At 43.6% G+C, this 20,808-nt stretch overlaps 1 long non-coding RNA gene across 1 annotated transcript in view; it reads right to left on the bottom strand.

Moving 5' to 3' along the window:
- Window positions 1-20,808, bottom strand: part of LOC132383573 (uncharacterized) — a 161,340-nt gene that overhangs the window by 130,362 nt on the left and 10,170 nt on the right. The gene's annotated exons all lie outside the window — the stretch shown is intronic.

The following is a 20,808-nucleotide window of genomic DNA, read 5'->3' on the forward strand; positions in this document are numbered from 1 at the left end:
TGGTATGGAGGGGTTACTGCATTCTGACAGGCTGCATCACTGTCTGGTATGGAGGGGTTACTGCATTCTGACAGGCTGCGTCACTGTCTAGTATGGAGGGGCTACTGCATTCTGACAGGCTGCATCACTGTCTGGAATGGAGGGGTTACTGCATTTTGACAGGCTGCATCACTGTCTGGTATGGAGGGGTTACTGCATTCTGACAGGCTGCATCACTGTCTGGAATGGAGGGGTTACTGCATTTTGACAGGGTGCATCACTGTCTGGTATGGAGGGGCTAATGAGCAAGTGCAACAGGCAGTGAAGAGGGCAAATGGAATGTTGGCCTTTGTTACAAGGGGAATTGAGTACAAGAGCAAGGATGTCCTTTTGCATTTGTACAGGGCCCTGGTGAGACCACACCTGGAATATTGTGTACAGTTTTGGTCTCCAGGTTTAAGGAAGGACATTCTGGCAATTGAGGAAGTGCAGCGTAGATTCACTAGGTTGATTCCTGGGATGGCAGAGCTGTCTTACGCAGAGAGATTGGAGAGATTGGGCTTGTACACGTTGGAATTGAGGAGATTGAGAGGGGATCTGATTGAAACATTTAAGATAATTAAAGGATTTGATAGGATTGAGGCAGGAAATATGTTCCAGATGTTGGGAGAGTCCAGTACCAGAGGGCATGGATTGAGAATAAGAGGTCAGTTATTTAAAACAGAGTTGAGGAAGAGCTTCTTCTCCCAGAGAGTTGTGGAGGTGTGAAATGCACTGCCTCGGAAGACGGTGGAGGCCAATTCTCTGGATGCTTTCAAGAAGGAGCTAGATAGATATCTGATGGATAGGGGAATCAAGGGATATGGGGACAAGGCAGGGACTGGGTATTGATAGTGAATGATCAGCCATGATCTCAGAATGGCGGTGCAGACTCGAGGTCTGCATCACTGTCTAGTATGGAGGGGTTACTGCATTCTGACAGGCTGCATCACTGTCTGGTATGGAGGGGTTACTGCATTCTGACAGGCTGCATCACTGTCTGGTGTGGAGGGGTTACTGCATTCTGACAGGCTGCATCACTGTCTGGTAAGGAGGGGCTGCTGCATTCTGACAGGCTGCATCACTGTCTGGTATGGAGGGGCTGCTGCACAGGAGTGAAAGAAGCTGCAGAAGGTCATAAATTTAATCAGCTGCATCTTGGTTACAAGCCTGTGAAGTACCCAAGATATCTTCAAGGAACGGTGTCTCAGAAAGGCAGCGTCCATTATGAAGGACCCCCAGCACATGCCCTTTTCTCATTGTTACCATCAGCAAGGAGATACAGAAGCCTGAAGGCACACACACAGCGATTCAGGAACAGTTTCTCCCCCTCTGCCATCCGATTCCTAAATGGACATTGAACCCGTGAACACTACCTCAGTTTTTAAATATATATTATTTCTGTTTTGGCACTGCTTTTAATCTATTCAATATATGTATACTGTAATTGACTTACATTTATTTATTTCTGCTAGATTATGTATTGCATTGAACTGCTGCTGTTGCTAAATTAACGAATTTCATGACGCATGCCAGTGATAATAAACCTGATTCTGATTTCATTGGCCCTGCACTCAGCTCTGGAACACGTAGAGACTGGAGAGGCATAATCAGATGTTCTTCATTGACTACAATTCAGCATTCAATACTATCATCCCCTCAATTAGCTCCAACACCTCAGCCTCTCTGCCAGCTTATGCAACGGGATCCTCGCTTGTTTCACTTGCAAATCTCAGTCAGTTCAGACCAGCAATGATGTCTCCTCCACGACCCCCAACAGCACCGGTAGATCACAAGACTGTGTGCTTAGCCCCCTACTCTACTCACTTTACACTTTTGACTGTGTGGCCAAGCACAGCTCCAATGCCACATTTAAGTTTGCTGACGGCACCACTGTTGTGGCCTGAATTAAAGGTGGTGATGAACCAGCATTTAGGAGGGAGAATGAAAATCTGGCTGAGTGGTGTCACAACAACCTCTCACTCAACGTCAGCAAAACCAAAGATTATTGACTACAGGTGGAGGGAACTGGAGATCCATGAGTCAGTCCTCATCAGGATCAAAAGATGAGAGGGTCAGCAACCTTAAATTACTTTGGATTAACATTTCAGAGGATCTGTCCTGGGTCCACCATATAACTGCCATTACAAAGACACAACTTAGAAATTTTGTAGAAGTTTGCACAGATTCAGCATGCCCTCTAAAACTTTGAAAACTTCTAAAGATGCAGCTTGGAGAGTCTACTGACTAGGTGCATCAAAACCTAGTATGGGAATTCAAATGCTCTTGACTGGGGGAAAAGAAAAACTACAAAAAGTAGTGGATACAGCCCAGTTCATCACAGTTAAGCCTTCCACAGCACTCAGCACATTTATAGGGAGTGCTGTTGCAGGAAAACAGCATCCAGGCCATGCACCCTTCTCACAGCTGCCACCAGGAAGGAGGTACAGGACCACACTACGTGCTAGGTTCAGGAACAGTTATTACCCCTAAACCATCAGGCTCCTGAACCAAAGGGGATAATTTCAATCTCCCCATCACTGAACTGATTCCACAACATATGAAGTCACTTTTAAGGACTCTATAACTTGAGTTCTCAATTCTTTTTGCTTATTTATTTATTATTATTGTTGTATTTTCGTATTTGCAGTTGTTGTCTGTTACACGTTGGTATTTTACCCGTCTCTGTTGTGTGTGATTTTTCATTGATTCGATTGTGTTTCTTTCTATTTACTGTGAATGCCCGCAAGAAGCTGAATCTCAGGGTTGTATATGTTGACATATATGCAATTTGATATTAAATTTACTTTGAAATTTGAATTTTGTAACAGTGTTGCAAAGTACTTCAAAGATAAACTGGGAATGAAGCCAAAGCTACCTGGCCAGGGAGAGAAACAATTGGGAATAGCTTTGCTGATCCCTGGCTGCAAAAGGACACTTATCCATATTAAACATGTTTTCACCTAGCTTCCTCTCCTCCTTGAGCTTTGCAGATACCAGGCTTATGTTAGTCAAACAAATTCAATCAGCCCCCTACTTCAAGAACCCATGTCATCCTTGCCAAATGTTTAGGAGACCTGACAACCAACTAAAACAGGTTCTAGGTCCACCACACGCAGGCCAAACATTAGCTTAGGCCTTCCTGTGGGACAGGTGACCAGAACAAGTGTCAAACACAAGAGACTGCAGATGCTGGAATCTGAAGCAACAAACAATCTGCTGGAGCAACCCAGTGCATCGGGCAACATCGGTGGGAGAAAAGGAATTGTCGATGTTTTGGTTTGAAACACTGCATCAGGACCGCCGCAAGGTTTCAACCCAAAATGCCAACGATTCCTTTCCTCCCACAGAACAGCTGTCAGGCCTACCCTGATGAGCAGGCTCGGCACCAGCCAACTTCAACCTGTCAAAACTAGTCAATCTTCTTAAATGCTTCACTGTCTCTTTTGGTCCAGCTGTTCCAGTCGAATCTTGGATCTAGAGTTCCCTCAGCCCTGAACCAAAGCCCTGCCATGGACTTTGAGAATCTTCTGTATATGTGGTGTCCATTGTTCTGGAAGTAGGGAACAAGAACTAGATAAAGCTTCAGCATAGCTTCCCTACATTTGCACTTAGCATCCCTATTTATGAAGCCCAACATCCCGTACATTTTGCTAATTACTCTCTCAATATATGCTGTCACCTACAAATAACCACAAGCTCTCCCTACTCCTGCACGTCTTTTAGAACTGACATGCCACCAAGTCTATAATGCATGCCACCGTCTATTTTACTAAAAGACATATGCAGGGATTGAAAATTGCACAACCTCACATTTCTGTAAAATTCCATCCTGTTAAACTTCTCTGCACATTCTGTTGGCCTGTCTGCACATTGTTACATTCAAAGGGTATACTCACTGAATGCCACACTCCCAAATTTGATGTCATAAGCATACTTTGAAATATTACACTGTGTTACATCAATAAAGCGGTAGTCCCAGCACTTATCCCCTAGGAAACACTATTATCAATCATCCTTCAATCTAAAGTGATAAAATTTATACTTCTCACAGTTTTCTCCCTTAAAAAGGTACAGGAGCCTCAGGGCCCACACCAATACATTCAGGAACATTTATTACCCCTCAGCCATCAGGGACTTGAACAAGAAGGGAAAACTTCACTCGTCCCTATCACTGAACTGTTCGCCCAACCTATGGCCTAACTTTCAAGGACTCTTCATAGTATTTCTTTTCTTTCTTGTGTTTGCAGTTTGTTGGCTTTTGCACACTCTTTGTTTATCCATCATGTTAGGTGGAGTCTTTCATTGCTTCTATTGTGTTTGTTGCTTTTACTGATTGCCCATGGGGGGGTGGGGGGGGCGCCATGGTAGCATAGTGGACCGAGGTTCAATTCCAGCCGCTGCCTGTAAAGAGTTTGTACATTCTACCCGTGACCATGGGGGTTTCCTTCAGATACCCCGGTTTCCCCCCACTGTCCAAAGGCGTACCAGCTGATAGGTTAATTGGTCATTGTAAATTGTCCTGTGACTAGGTTAGAGTTAATCGGGTTGCTGCATTCTGTGATCTATCTCAATAAATAGTCAATAAGTAAATAAAATAAAATAAATCTCAGGATTGTATATGGTGACGTAGATGTACTTTGATAATAAATACATTTTCAGCTTTAAACTTTTGTACATTAATTTCTATCAAAACTGGCTACTCTCATTTTCAATGAGTATCACTTTTGTTAACAAGGCTTTTATGCCATACTTTTTCAAACGTTTGCTTAAAATCTTTATAGACGACATCCAAACGCTTCCCTTCACATACGTTCTTGTTACTTCATCACAAAAATCTATCCAATCAGTTAAACTATACCTTGTACAAATCTGTGCCCATTCTCCTTAACTTTCCAATTAATTCTTTCTAAATATTTACCCAATGTTTAATATTTAATTGTAGTTTCCAGGAACATCCCTCCAACCTTTCTTGAATTAGGCATCACACTGAAAGCCTGCAGTCCAGTACCTATCACCACTTCTCCCTGCCACAAGAAGGTTGGAAGATCAGGGCAAATCCTACCACTATCTCCAGGCCCACTTTGCAAGCCATCAGGACCAGGCAAATGATTCACAAACTGCTAATCAATTTTGGCCCTATGCACTACTTCTACAATCTCTATATGCTTCTTCAGTAAATACTGATACAAAGCATCTATTAAGTATTCTAGACCTGCCCTACACTCCTAATTGTGTCTCACCTTATTAACCTCTAATAGGGCCATTCCCTTTTCTGACTATCATCTATGCAGGCACTTCTGCATTCCCTTTATTTTAACTACCATCCTGCTCTCATAAACACAAGAGATTCTGCAGATGCTGGAAATCCAGAGCAACATATACAAAATACTGCAGGATTCAGGCGGTCAGGCAGTATCTATGGAAAACAGTCGACATTTTAGGGCTGAGATCTCCTTCAGAACTTTCTATATCACCTTCACCTATCACTTCACCCATCACCTTCTAGCTATCCTCCTTGCCCTGAGCTCTCATTTTTATTCTGGCATCTTCCCCTTTCCTTTCCAGTCCTGAAGCAGAGTCTCACCCTGAAACATCATCTGTTCCTGTATTTGCACAGATGTCGCCTGACCTGCTGAGTTCCTCCAGCAAATTGTCTGTGTTATGCTGTCCTTATCTTCTGTTTTTAATAAGACTTAATTTCTTCTTCACTGAGACAAGTTCTTGGTTTAGGGATTTCACCTGCAAGCATCAATCCCCATCTCCCTTGACATCCATCTTGCAGAGATGAACCCAGTCAGTTCATGCAACATCTCCTTAAGATCAACAATTGCTCCATTTCCTTTCATTCTATTGACAATGACTCTCTTCTGGATTTAGCTAGCTGCTTGTCCTATAACTAAGCTAATCCGTTATATTTTTATTTACAGCTTGGGCTAGCTCATTTCCAACATTTTAACAGTTGGTGCATTTCCAAGGTACCAGAATCAGAATCAGGCTTAATATGACTGGCATATGTCATGAAATTTGTTGTTTTGTGACAGCAGTACATTGCAGAACATAATAACAACAATCATACATTATCATAAGTATATATACAAAAGAAAGTTAAGTAAGTAAGTATGGTGAAAGAGAAGCAAAACAAAAAATATACATACTGAGGTAGTTCATGGTCGTCGGTTCATTGTCCATTCAGGAAGCTGATAGTGGAGGGGCTAGTAGAGTTGAGGAAGCAGGGTGCTTGCAGAGGGACTTCGACTGGAGAAGTGGCAAATGGAATATAGTGTAGGAAAGCGTCTAGTCATGCATTTTGGTAGGAGGAATAAAGGTATAAACCATTTTCTAAATGGGGAGAAAATTCAAAAATCAGAGGTGCAAAGGGATGTGGGAGTCCTCAAGCAGGAGTCCCTACAGGTTGATTCCGTGGTGAGTAAGGCAAATGCAATGTTAGCATTCATGGGAGTGGAACATAAAAGCTGAGACCTTACCTTACTGAACCATATTGAATATTAATAGAGTGGATGTGGAGAGGACGTTTCTTATAATGAAGGAGCCTACAATCAGAGGGCACAGCCTCAGAATAGAGGGGTGACCATTTGGAACAGAGATGAAGAGGAATTTCTTTAGCCAGAGGATGGTGAATCTGTGGAATTCATTGCCACAGATGGCTGTGAATACTCAAGTCATTGTATATTTAAAGTGGAGGTTGATAGGTTCTTGATTAGTCAGGGTATCAAACAAAAGTCATGGGGAAAAGACAGGAGAATGGGGTAAAAAGAGAAAAGGAATCAGCCATGATGGAAAGATAGAGCAGACTTGATGATGGCTTAATTCTGCTTCTGCAGTCCTGTGCAAAAGTCTTATATATATATATATAGTTACTGTGCCTAAGACCTATGCACTGTACTGTAGTAGTTTTGTGTATTGCACAGTACTGTAGTAGTTTTGTGTATTGCACAGTACTGTTGCCTCAAAAAAATCAATTTCATGACATATGTGAGTGATGATAAACGTGATTCTGATATGGGTCTCTATTGTGGACTGAGAATGGGAAGGGGGCAAGGAGAGGGGAATCATGGTTGGAAAAAGAGGAAGGGAGAGAGGAGGGATCAGGAAGCACCAGAAGGATATCCTGTTATGATCAATAAACCAATTTGTTTGGAATGAAATTACATTGCCTGGTATATCTGCATCTGTGCCACCCCCCACACCACCACTGGCACTCATTCTCTGCCACCTGTCCCATGGCCCTGCACCTTCAACATTCCCAACATCCTTTGCTTCTGCCAGACTTACATTGGTACGAGGGAGGAGTTGGCCAAAGGAAATTGGAAGAAGATGCTGACAGGGTTGACAGCAGAGCAGCAATAGCTTGACTTTCTGGGAAAAATGAGAAAGGTGCAGGATAGATGTATTCCAAAAATGAAGAAATATTCAGATGGAAAGATTGTACAACCGTGGCTGACAAAGGAAGTCAAAGCTAATGTAAAAGCAAAGAGGGCTTACAACAAAGCAAAAATTAGCAGGAACAAGGAGGATTGGGAAGCTTTTGAAAAACCTACAGAGAGCAACTACAGGGGTCATTAGAAGGGAAAAGATGAAATATGAAAGCAAGTTAGCAAACAATATCAAGGTGGATAGAAAAGCTTTTTCAAGTGTATAAAAATAAGAGAGATAAGAGTGAATTTAGGACCGCCAGAAAATGTGGCTGTAAAAGTAATAATGGGGGGACAAGGAGGTGGCAGATGAACTAAATGAGTATTTTGCATCAGTCTTCACTGTGGAAATGTGCAGTGTGCCAGGTGTTGAAAGGTGTGAGGGAAGAGAAGTGAGTTCAGTTACTGTTACAAAGGAGAAGCTGCTCAAAAAGCTGAAAGACCTAAAGGTGATTAAGCCACCTAGAATAGATGAACTGCATCCTAGGGCTCTGAAACAGGTAGCCTTAGAGATTGTGGTGGCATTAGAAATGATCGTTCAAGAATCATTAGACTCTAGCATGGTTTTGGAAGACTGGAAAATTACAAATGTCACTCTACTCTTTAAGACAGGAGGGAGGCAGCAAAAAGGAAATTATAGACCAGTTAGCCTGACCTCAATAGTTGGGAAGGTGTTGGAGTCAATTGTTAAGGATGAGGTTATGGAGTACTTGGAGAACACGAGAAAATAGGACAGAGTCGGCATAGTTTCCTTAAGGGAAAATCTTGCCTGACAAACCTGTTGGAATTCTTTAAGGAGATTACAAGTAGGATTGATAAAGGGGATGCAGTGGATGTTATATATTTGGATTTTCAGAAAGCCTTTGACAAGGTGCTGCTCATGAGGCTGCTTACCTAGATAAGATGGTGCCCATGGTATTACAGGAAAATTACTGGCATGGTTAGAGCACTGGCTGATAGGTAGATGGCAGTGAGTAGGAATAAATGGATCCTATTCTGGTTGGCTGCCAGTGACTAGTGGTGTTCCGCAGGGGTCGGTGTTGGGACCACTTCTTTTTATGCCTTATATCAATGATTTAGATGATGGAATAGACGGCTTTGTTGCCAAGTTTGCAGATAATACAATGATTGGAGGAGGAGTAGGTAGTGTTGAGGAAACAGGAAGGTTGCAGAAGGATCTAGAGAGATTAGGAGAATATGCACATACGAGTTAAAATGTTGGAAAATGCATGGTCATGCACTTTGGTAGAAGAAACAATTGTGCAGACTATTTTCTAAACAGGGAGAAAATCATAGAAATCTGAGATGCAAAGAGACTTGGAAGTCTTTATACAGGACACCCTAAATGTTAACCTGCAAGTTGAGTCGGTGTTGAGGAAGGCAAATTCAATATTAGCATCCATTTCAAGAGAACCAGAACACAAGAACAGGATGTGATGCTAAGTGTTTATAAGGCACAGGTGAGGCCTCACCTTGAGTATTGTGAACAGTTTTGGACCCCTCATCTGGCATTGCAGAGAGTTCAGAGGAGGTTCACAAGGATGATTCCAGGAATTAAAGGGTTATCTGTACTTGCTAGAATTTAGAAGGAAGATGGGGGATCTAGTTGAAATCTTTTGAATGTTGAAAGGCCTAGACAGAGTAGATGTGGAAAGGATATTTTCCATGGTGGGGAAACCTAGGACAAGAGGGCACATCTTCAGGACAGAAGGACATCCGTTTAAAACAGAGATGTAGAGAAATTCCTTTAGCCAGAAGTAGGTGAATTTGTGAATTTTTTACCACAGGTATCTGTGGAGGCCAGGTTATTGGGTATATTTAAGGCGGAGATTGATCGGTTCTTGATTGGCCACTATATCGAAGGTTATGGGGAGAGGTCTGGGGAGTGGGGCTGAGGTGAGGAAAAGAGGATTAGCCATGATTGAATGGCGGAACAGAGTCGATGGGTCAAATGGCTAAATTCTGCTCCTATGTCTTAGGGTCTTATGTACACAGTCTCAGTAATTGCTGCTCTATTTTTGCACTATTCATTTAATTTAATTTTAAAATATATATTTCTAATTTAATTTACCGGTTTTTATTATCATGTATTGCAATATACTGCTGCCACAAAACAAAAAATTTCACGAAATATGCCAGTGATATTAAATCCGATTTTGATTCCAATTCTGAAAATCATGGATGTGTTGGTGGATGGCCTCCTTTTGTGCCAAGATGAGACCACCCTGAGGGTGGAAGAACAACGACTTGTATTCCATCTGGGTAGCCTGCAACCTGATGGCATGAATTTCTTCTGAAAAAAAAATCCCCCTCCCCTCTTGATGAATTTTACTCTGTAGTCTACAGCCTTGAAACAGAATACCCAGAAGTCTTTTTCATCATTGCCACTGACTTCAACCAGGCCACCTTCAAGAGTCTGCTACAAAGTACAACCTGCGTATCTCCTGTCCCACTAGGGATCTGAATGTCTTCAACCATCAAAGAGGCAGTCCATGCACACTTTGGTAAATCAGGCCACCAGGCTGTGCTCTCACTCCCTGCATACAAGCACAAGTTGAAACGGGAGGATCCAGTACAGGAAACAGATGAGCTTCCACATCATAGCTTTGAGTCAGTAGACTGGTCCAAGTTCAGAGACTCAGCAACCAGCCTAGATGGGCATGTCACTACCACCACGGACTTTCTCAGCACTAGGTACCAAAGAGGACAGTCTGGGTGTTCCCAAACCAGAAACCATGGATGAACCAGAAAGCTCATTCCCTGACGAAGTATCAGTGTGTAGCATCCAAATCAGATGATCCTGATGTTCACAAGAATCTGAGATAGAACTTCCCTAAAGCTACCAGAGACAGTACCAGTCCAAGTTTGAGTCTCACAACAGCCAGCAGTTGTGGTAGTGCTTACGTGCTATAACAGGCTACGAAATTAATTTGGGCAGCATCTCTGACAACACTGTATCTCTTCCCAATGGGCTTAACACATTCTACGCACATTTTAAACAGAAGGGACCACCCTGCCTGACACCCTCCCGTGCACCTGAATCTGCAAAGTAAACTAAATATATCACTATCAAAGTACATATATGTTACCTTATGTTACCTTGGGATTCATTTTCTTGCGGGCATTTATAGGAATAAAGAAATACAATAAAAGTTTATGAAAAGTCATACATAAACGAAGACTGACAAACCACCAATCTGAAAAAGACAAACAGTGCAAATAAAACATAATACTGAGAATCTGAGTTGTAAAGGGCCCTTGAATGCAAGGCTGTAGGTTGCAGGATCAGTTCAGAGCAATGGTGGGTGATATGATCCACACTGGTCCAGGAGCCTGATGGTGATAAGGTACGGTAATAGCTGCTCCTGAATGTGTGGGTCCTAAGGCTCATCGAGTCTGCTCCATCATTCAATCATGGCTGGTCCTTTCTTTTGCTCCTCCTCAACTTCAGTTCCAAGCTTTCTCCCCATAACCTTTGATGCCATGTCCAAAAAAGAACCTGTCAATCTCTGCCTCAAATCCATAGCTGCATGTGGCAACAAATCCCACAAATTCACCACCCTTTGGCGAAAAGAAATTTCTCTGCATCTCTGTTTTGAAAGTGCATCCCTCTATCCTGAAGCTGTGCCCCCTTGTCCTAAACTCTCCAAACATGGGAAACATCCTTTCCACATCTACTCTGTCTAGGCTTTTCAACATTTGAAACACTTCAGTGAGATCCCCCAGTCATCCTTTGGAATTCCAGTGAGTACAGACCCAGAGCCATCAAGTGTTCCTCGTATGATAACCCTTTCATTCCCAGAATCATTCTCATGAACCTCCTCTGAAAGCTCCCCAAAACCAGCACATCCTTTATAAGATGAGGTGCCCAAAATTGTTCACAGAACTCCAGGTGAGGCCTCACCAGTACCTTATAAAGCCTCAGCATCACATCCTTGCTCTTGTATTCTAGACTTCTTGAAGTGAATGCTAACATGGCATTTGCCTTCCTCACCACCAACTCAACCTGCAAGTTAACCTTCAGGGTGTTCTGCACAAGAACTCCCAAGTCCCTCTGCATCTTAGTTTCCTGGATTTTCTCCCCATTTAGAAAACAGTCTGCACATTTATTTCTACTACCAAAGTGCATGGCAGTGCATTTTCCGACATTGCAATTCATTTGCCACTTTCTTGCCATTCTTCTAATCCAAGTCCTTCTACATACGACCTGTTTTCTCAACATACCTGCCCCTCCACTAATCTTTGTATCATCTACAAACTTGGCAACAAAGCCATCTATTCCATTATTTAAATCATTTATAAGTCACCATTGTCATCGTAAGACCAGCCTTCTGGACAATACGCTTGCTGAAAGCATTTGGCCCAGCTGGTGGTGTCCCTGGCTTTGTCCTGAAATCCAGCACAGATCAGCTTGTGGGTAGTTTTGCAGATATTTGTAACCTCTCTCTGTTTCAATACAAGGTCCCACCTGATTTAAGAAGGCCCCTATCATCCTTACAGCTAAGAAAAACAAGGTAACATGCAGCAACAACTACCATCCAGTGGCCCGGATATCTACCCTCATGAAGTGCTTCTAGAGTACAGTCATGGCACACATTAACCCCAACCTTGACCACTGCAATTCACCAGCCTCTTAAACAGGTCTACCACAGATGCCATTTTCCTGCCATCACTCAGCTCTGAAGCATCTCGACAGTAAAGACACCCATGTCAGATTATCATTTATTGGCTGCAGATATGACTTCAATTCCAGGTAAACTCATCGCCAACTCCAGACCCTGGGAGTCAACACCTCCTTCTGCAACTGGATCCTTGACTCCAAGACTAACAGACTATAATCAATACAGACAGGCAGCAACATCTCTGCACAGTTATTCTGGACGCTGATGTTCCAGCGTTGTTGCACCCTCAGCCCTCTGCTGTACTCCCTGTACACTCGTGACTGATTATACTCAATCTCCATTTCTAAGTTTGCATAAGATGCCACCACAGTGGGACATATCTTAAACATTGACGAGTCATGGTACAGGAAGGAGATAGAGGGGCTAATAGTATGCTTTCATGACAACAACCTTACCCTAATTGTCAACATTGACTTCAGAAAGCGGGGCAGTGCATGAGCTCCTATCTACATCAAGAGATCAAGAAGATTGAGAGCACCAGGTTAACCATATAACCATACCATATAACAATCACAGCATGGAAACAGGCCATCTTGGCCCTCCTAGTCCGTGCCAAACCCTTAATCTCACCTAGTCCCACCTACCCGCACTCAGCCCATAACCCTCCACTCCTTTCCTGTCCATATACCTATCCAATTTTACCTTAAATGACACAACTGAACTGGCCTCTACTACTTCTACAGGAAGCTCATTCCACACAGCTATCACTCTTTGAGTAAAGAAATACCCCCTCATGTTTCCCTTAAACTTCTGCCCCCTAACTCTCAAATCATGTCCTCTAGTTTGAATCTCCCCTACTCTCAATGGAAACAGCCTGTTCACGTCAACTCTATCTATCCCTCTCAAAATTTTAAATACCTCGATCAAATCCCCCCTCAACCTTCTACGCTCCAATGAATAGAGACCTAACTTGTTCAACCTTTCTCTGTAACTTAATTGCTGAAACCCAGGTAACATCCTAGTAAATCGTCTCTGCACTCTCTCTAATTTATTGATATCTTTCCTATAATTCGGTGACCAGAACTGCACACAATATTCCAAATTTGGCCTTACCAATGCCTTGTACAACTTTAGCATTACATCCCAACTTCTGTACTCAATGCTTTGATTTATAAAGGCCAGCGTTCCAAAAGCCCTCTTCACCACCCTATCTACATGAGACTCCACTTTCAGGGAACTATGCACAGTTATTCCTAAATCTCTCTGTTCCTCTGCATTCCTCAATGCCCTACCATTTACTCTGTATGTTCTATTTGGATTATTCCTGTCAAAATGTAGAACCTCACACTTCTCAGCGTTAAACTCCATCTGCCAACGTTCAGCCCATTCTTCTAACCGGCATAAATCTCCCTGCAAGCTTTGAAAATCCACCTCATTATCCACAACACCTCCTACCCTAGTATCATCGGCATACTTACTAATCCAATTTACCACCCCATCATCCAGATCATTTATGTATATTACAAACAACATTGGGCCCAAAACAGATCCCTAAGGCACCCCGCTAGTCACCGGCCTCCATCCCGATAAACAATTATCCACCACTACTCTCTGGCATCTCCCATCTAGCCACTGTTGAATCCATTTTATTACTCCAGCATTAATACCTAACGACTGAACCTTCTTAACTAACCTTCCATGTGGAACTTTGTCAAAGGCTTTGCTGAAGTCCATATAGACTACATCCACTGCCTTACCCTCGTCAACATTCCTCGTAACTTCTTCAAAAAATTCAATAAGGTTTGTCAAACATGACCTTCCACGCACAAATCCATGCTGGCTACTTCTAATCAGATCCCGTCTATCCAGATAATTATAAATACTATCTCTAAGAATACTTTCCATTAATTTACCCACCACTGATGTCAAACTGACAGGTCTATAATTGCTAGGGTTCCTTCTAGAACCCTTTTTAAAACAATGGAACCACATGAGCAATACGCCAATCCTCCGGCACAATCCCCGTTTCTAATGACATCTTAAAGATCTCCGTCAGAGCTCCTGCTATTTCTACACAAACTTCCCTCAAGGTCCTGGGGAATATCCTGTCAGGACCCGGAGATTTATCCACTTTTAAATTTCTTAAAAGCGCCAGTACCTCCACCTCTTTAATTGTCATAGGTTCCATAACTTCCTTACTTGTTTCCCACACCTTACACAATTCAATATCCTTCTCCTTAGTGAATACTGAAGAGAAGAAATCCTGGGAGTAACATCACCAATAGCCTCTCCTGATCTAATCACATAGAAGCAACAGCCAAGAAAGTTCACCAGTGCCTCAACCTCAAGTGGCTGAAGACCCTTACCAGTTATTTTCAATGCAACACAGAAAGCATCCTATCTGGACAAATAGTGGCTTGGTATGGCAACTGTTCTTCACATAACCCTAGTACATTAAGTTGGACCCTTGATCTCACAATCTACCTCATTGTCATCTTGCACCTTAGTGTTTACCTGCACCTGTTACTAGTTATTCTAAATTATTTTAGTGTTTTACCTTGTTCTACCTCAATGCCTTATAAGACCATAAGATATAGGAGCTGATTTAGGCCATTTGGCCCATCAAGACTGCTCCACCATATCATCTTGGCTGATCCATTTTTCCTCTCAGCCCCAATCTCATGAGGGGCAAAGATAAGGAGGATGGTTATAAGCTTTCCCCAGGTCAGAGAGCCCAAAACTAGAGGGCACAGATACAAGATAAGAAGGGAGAGATTTAAAAGTAGAACACAGAAAGAAACTTCTTTACACAGAAGATAGTAAATAGATGGAATGAAGTGCTGAGGAAGTGGTTGAGATGGGTACAAATGGAATATTCAAGAGGCATTTGGATGGGTACAAAGAAGGGAGGGGCTTGGAGGGTTATGGGCTGAGTGCAGGCAACTGAGGCTAGCACAGAGGACGCCATGGTTGTCAAGGATCAGTTGGGCCAAAGGGCCTGTTTTCATGCCGCATTATCAGAAAAGGACTAGTAACATCATGGAGGGTGCCACCAACCTTGCTCATGGACTGTTTGTCCCACTCCCATCAGGGAGCAGGCTATGTAGTATCCACACCAGGACCACCAGCCTCAAAAACAGTTACTTTCCCCAAGCAGTGAGACTGATCAACCCCTCCACTAATAAATCCACCACGACTTTATTTTCTGTCAGTATACAGCCTAGCATCATTTTACAGACATACAATCAATCTCTGTATACAAGTTATCTTATGTACTTATATTTATTTCTGTTTTTATTATTATTGTTTTATTCATCTTTTGTCTGTTTTTTGCACTGTATTGGATCTGGAATAACAATTAAATCATTCTCCTTTACACTTGTGTATTGGAAATGACATTAAACAATCTTGAATCTGTAGCTTTGTTGGAAAAGAGAGTTGGCATGCAGGTAAGTCAAGTCATTTGTTAGACTAATAGGATTTTGGCCTTTATTGTAAGGCTGAGGGAAAGGCAGTCCGTATTGTGCGCCAGGAATTGTTGGTATACAAATACCCAGTTGGAAGAAGTGTGAAATGAAGCTTGTTGGATTCCCATTTAAGGAAAGCTGGTGATTAGGGAGCAGAACCATTTACTGCCGGCTCTGCCCTGAATGCGTATAAAATGGGCTTGCGTTTACGTCTGGTCACAAGCAGGCGAGCAGTACAGAGACACGAGGTTAGGGTGAATAACGGGAGGAGAGCAACACTGGGCGAGAAGCTGGGGTCGGGGAGTGCTCCTCACCATCTCCCCGCTCTCTGGGGCAAATTGAGACGCTAGAACGCTGGCAGTTGAGGCACAGTCGCTGGCGCGGGGCTGGTCAGAGATCCCCACATTCTCTCGGAAGTCAAAATCACACGTTAGAGGAGAGGTGGACATGGAAGCAGAGGGAGAAATGTGAGCAGATATAGGCGAGAGGCAAGGAAGAAACAAATACGCCTAGTAATTACTTGCAGGGGGAAATGTGACGTCACTTCTCGCTAAACTCCCCTCCTTTAAACTCTAACAGGGAATAATTAAAATGTACAAAGCGTCTCCCGCCCCCAACCCTCAGCTCAAGGTCATCTGTCCCAGTCACAACCCTTCCCCCATCCCACTTTGTCCTCCTTTTCCTCTGAACCACAATAAATTCTGCACAAAAACCATGATAAATTCCCCCTAAAAAAACATGGTCTTGTATGCTTCTTTTTGCGAATAATTTGAGATGTGGCTCCTTTAAGAAAGAATTTAAGGATCAAATCCAGGTTCCGGACCACGACTAGCTCCATCAATCAGGGCAGCAGCCAATCAGAAAACAGGCGTTGGGCAGATTTCTGCCCCCGTTCTGGGGGAAAGGTTAATTGAACGAGGGATTAAGTCGCTTCTTGCAGGCGGCTTCTGAGCTTCAGTGCAATCAGAACCACTGACTGCGTGAGATTGTTCCTACTGTGTGCAGTTAACCCGCTCTTTGCCGTAGATCCACGTGTTCAGGACGTTAACCTACTTTCTTGTTGTGCAATGTCTTTGTAGTTTACCATCACAGTTATTTACCGGTCAGGAAAGGGCAACAGTGGGATTCACCTGATTAGATATCTCAAAAATCATCTCAGCAGTGAACTCGCAGCCATCCAGCCCAGGACTTGAACCAAATGTGGGCAAATGGGAGTAGCTTAGATAGTCTTCAGACAGGGAACACAAACCACTCCTCATAGAGGGATCAGAAGTGAAATGAGTGAGTAATTTCAAGTTCCTGGGTGTCAATATCTCTGAGGATTGATCCTAGGCCCAACATATCGATGCAGCTACAAAGTAGGCATGACAGTGGCTATATTTCATTAGGAGTTTGAGGAGATTTGGTATGTCACCAAAAACACGCAGTTTTCTACAAATGTGTCACGGGGAGCAGCCCCTTAACTGGCTTAGTCACCGTCTGGCACAGGGAGTGGGAACTGCATAGGTTTGCAATAAGCTGCAGAGTTGTAAACTTAGTCAGCTCCATAATGGGCCCTAGCCTCAGGAGTATCTAGGACATCAGGGAGCAATGCCTCGAAAAGGAAGCCTGAATGCACCCATTCAGTGATTCAAGAACAGCTTCTTCCCGTCTGCCATCCGATTTTTGAATGGATATTGAACCTACGAAGACTACCTCGTTAACAAGAGAAAGTCAGCAGATGCTGGAAATCCGAGCAATACACACACAACATGCTGGAGGAACTCAGCAAGCCAGGCAGCATCTGTGGAAGAAAGTACAGTCGACATTTTGGGCTGCATATTACCTTGACAGGCTCGGAGATTGCATGTTACTTGGATTATTTAAGAGGACACCCAATAGTCCTAGTTCTGAGATGTAACTTCTTGCGATGTCGCACGGCCAAGCCAGAATTTGTACGAATAAACTGATCATAGTTTCTACACGGGGGGGTCTGTCTTTCCTCTGCACCTGGTCAGATCACACTTGGAGTGTTGTGTTTAGTTCTGGTCACCTCATATTAGGAAGAATGAGCAGAGGAGATTTACTAGGATGCTGCCTGGATTAAAAAGCATGTCTTATGAGGATTGCTTCAGTGAGCGAGGGTTTTTCTCTTTGAGCAATGGAGGGTGCAAGGTGACTCGATAGAGGTATACAAGATGATAACCAGCATAGACAGAATGGAAAGTCAGAACATTAGTTCACAGGGCAGACATTGATAATGCGAAAGGGCATAACTTCAATGTGATTGGAGGAAAGTGTAGGGGATGTTAGAGGTAGGTCTTCTTACACAGAGAGTGGTTGCTGTGTGGAAAGTCCTGCCACGACTGATGGTCGAGGCAGATACATTGGGAATATTTAAAAGACTGTTCGATAGGCACATGGATGAAAGAAAAATGAAGGGCTATGAGGAGCAAACCATTAGATTGATCTTGGTATAGGTTAAAAGACTGACACAACATCGTAGGCCAGAACACCTGTCCTGTATTGTGCCACGTTCCATGTCTATAGTCCAAAGGACAGCTTTCTGCCCTCTAAACCAAATTATCAATCTCCCCACCCGTCTGCATAGGACATATATTCCACGATCGAGTTCATTGCTATTGTTCAATTTCCTACTAGTTTGGTATGGATTGTTCTCTGACTTTTGCAAATACAATAGTTTACTTTCCAAATTGGACGGCAGGGTGGAGATGTGTCTTTACCAATCTTCCTCCACTAGCCAGCAGGTCACCCTTCGATAAGGTGTAGCACCTGCTGAGACACACCCCCCCCCCCCCCAAAATCAGGGTCATGTGAAGCCATGGGAACAGGTGGTGGATGGTCGTTCGAGCACCTGGTGCAGATCACAAGTCCTGGTTATGTGACCACTGACACCAGGCAGACAATCTCTGAAGAGTATGAATAATGGCTGGGGTCACCCGTCTTGTAAAGACACTGCCCAGAAGAAGGCAATGGTAAATCACTGCTGCAGAAAAATTTGCCAAGAGCAATCATGGTCAAGATCATGCTCACCCACATCATACGAAATGGCACATAATGGTGATGATGACATTCCTTTGGACTATGTTCCATTCGGACTTGATGATCATTTGCAACATATCTCTCTCATTCTCTCTCACCAAACTTCTGATCTTTAACATCATCCATAAACTTGTCAATTAAAAGGCCTGTAATGACATAGCAACTACACACAAAACTCTGGAGGAACTCAACAGACGAGGCACCATCTGTGAAGGGGAATAAACAAGCAATGTTTCGGGCTGACAATTAAGAGAGAAGTCCCCTGAATAAAAAGGTAGAGGGAGGGGAAGGAGGACAGCTAGAATGTGATGGGAGGGCAAAGGGCTGGAGAGGAAGAAATCTAATAGGAGAGGAGAGCTGACCATATGAGAAAGGGAAGGAGGTGGGGGCCCAGGAGGAGGTGTTAGGCAGATGAGAAGAGAGGTCAGAGTGGGGAAGAGAGGAAGGAGAAGGAGAGTTATACCACATTTATTTATAGAACATAGAACACTACATGCTCATCAGCCCATGATGCTATGACAATCTTATATAGTAAACGGCCCCAACCCTTCCCTCCTACATAGCCCTCCATTTCTCTAACATCCATGTGTGTATCTAAGAGTTTCTTCAATGTCCCTTTCAACATTCCCTTTAATTTTTCTAAGCAATGTCTATGCAGGAAATTTTTACACAGCCTGGAAGCTGTTACATAAAGAAAATCACAGCTGCGTGGCAACAAAGCCTGTGTGCACAGGGGCATTTTGGCCACCACACAGCTATGCACCTGTGCAGTTTAGAGGGGGCAGTGGTTCCTAATGCACTTACCTCTATCACCACCACTTGTGGGCATTCCATGCACCCAACAGTCTTTGTGGCTTGCAGACTGACTCCAATATCCCCCGGTCCTTTCCTTCAATTACCTTAAAATCATGCCCCATCATATTAAGCTTGCCCGCTTCCATTCCTCAAAACAATCAGCAAATAACAAGCCAGGACTTTGTGAAAGACAGTGTTTATGTCCTGCAATTGACTGTCTTTTCGTGCCATATCATAATTGTGACCACTTCAAAGTACAGCAAAGCTTCGAGACATTCTGAAGTCATGAAGTCTGCTCTGTTAACTGTGTCTTGCTTTAAAATCGGATGCTGCTACACGTAAGATGCTCAGACAGGAAACCAAAGGTTCGGGCAAGCACATCGGCATTTAGCATGCCATGAAGCAGAAGAGGCATGGCAAGAACTTTCAGCGAACTTAGACCGGTAAAAACAGATGCTGGAAATCTAGGGCAGGGTTTCCAACCTTTTTATGCCATGGACCCCTACCTACCACTGAGGGGTCCATGGACCCCAGGTTGGGATCTCCTGATCTAGGCCAACACCAACAAAATGCTGGAGGAACTCAGCAGGTCAGGCGAGTTCATCAGCACAGAAGAGGCCAAAGCCTGAAGGTAGGGAAAGAGATAGCCCTCCCTCCACTTTCTCATTCTGGCTTCTTCCAGTCCTGGGGCAGACAGTAAAAACAGTGATGGTTCCCTCGGTTAAATATTCTGTCTACATCAACTGTCACAGATCATCTATTGAGAACTTTAAGGAAGCTGCTGCGTTTAATCTCAACTACAGGTTCCATAAGGTTGTTACAGCCGGGGTGGGGATGGGGACAAGCTCCCACTACCTATTGATTGCTCCCAATAGCATCCGCTTCGAATAGCCTCTGACAACCAAGTGCAGCTCCTGGATACTAAGCCCAGCAGGGCCGTCGCCTCAGACAGGTGGGGCTCATCGAGGAGAAGGAAAACTCTGATCTCAAACCTCAGTTGCCGTGCGGCCATACCCACTCACGGGGAAGGCTTCGGGAGTGAACCCCGAGGGAAAAATCGGGAGTCCCTCAGGCAGTCCTACGTTGAGTTCCGCGCTGACTGCCAACTTCCGCGACGCTGCTGCGACCAAACGGGATCGGTCTCTGCAGTTCCTTTGGGTGGAGAGGGGGCACTTGCTACATGGGCAACAGCTTGTTCTCCATATCTTACTGATCAAGCTTGCGTATCTGGACAGCCAGGACGCAAAATGCTTGATCATCTCTGACCGACGGAGACCTCAGAGAGAGTGTATTAAAATAAAATCAGCAGGCCAGTAAACAAAAAAACAATTCACCACATTTAGACTATTGGCATTATCTGGAAATATTTAAAATCAAGGATCCACAATTTAAAGTGAAAAACAACTCTCAAAGATTTATACCAACCTT

This window comes from Hypanus sabinus, chromosome 30 (assembly GCF_030144855.1).
Source record: "Hypanus sabinus isolate sHypSab1 chromosome 30, sHypSab1.hap1, whole genome shotgun sequence".
Taxonomy (NCBI): domain Eukaryota; kingdom Metazoa; phylum Chordata; class Chondrichthyes; order Myliobatiformes; family Dasyatidae; genus Hypanus; species Hypanus sabinus.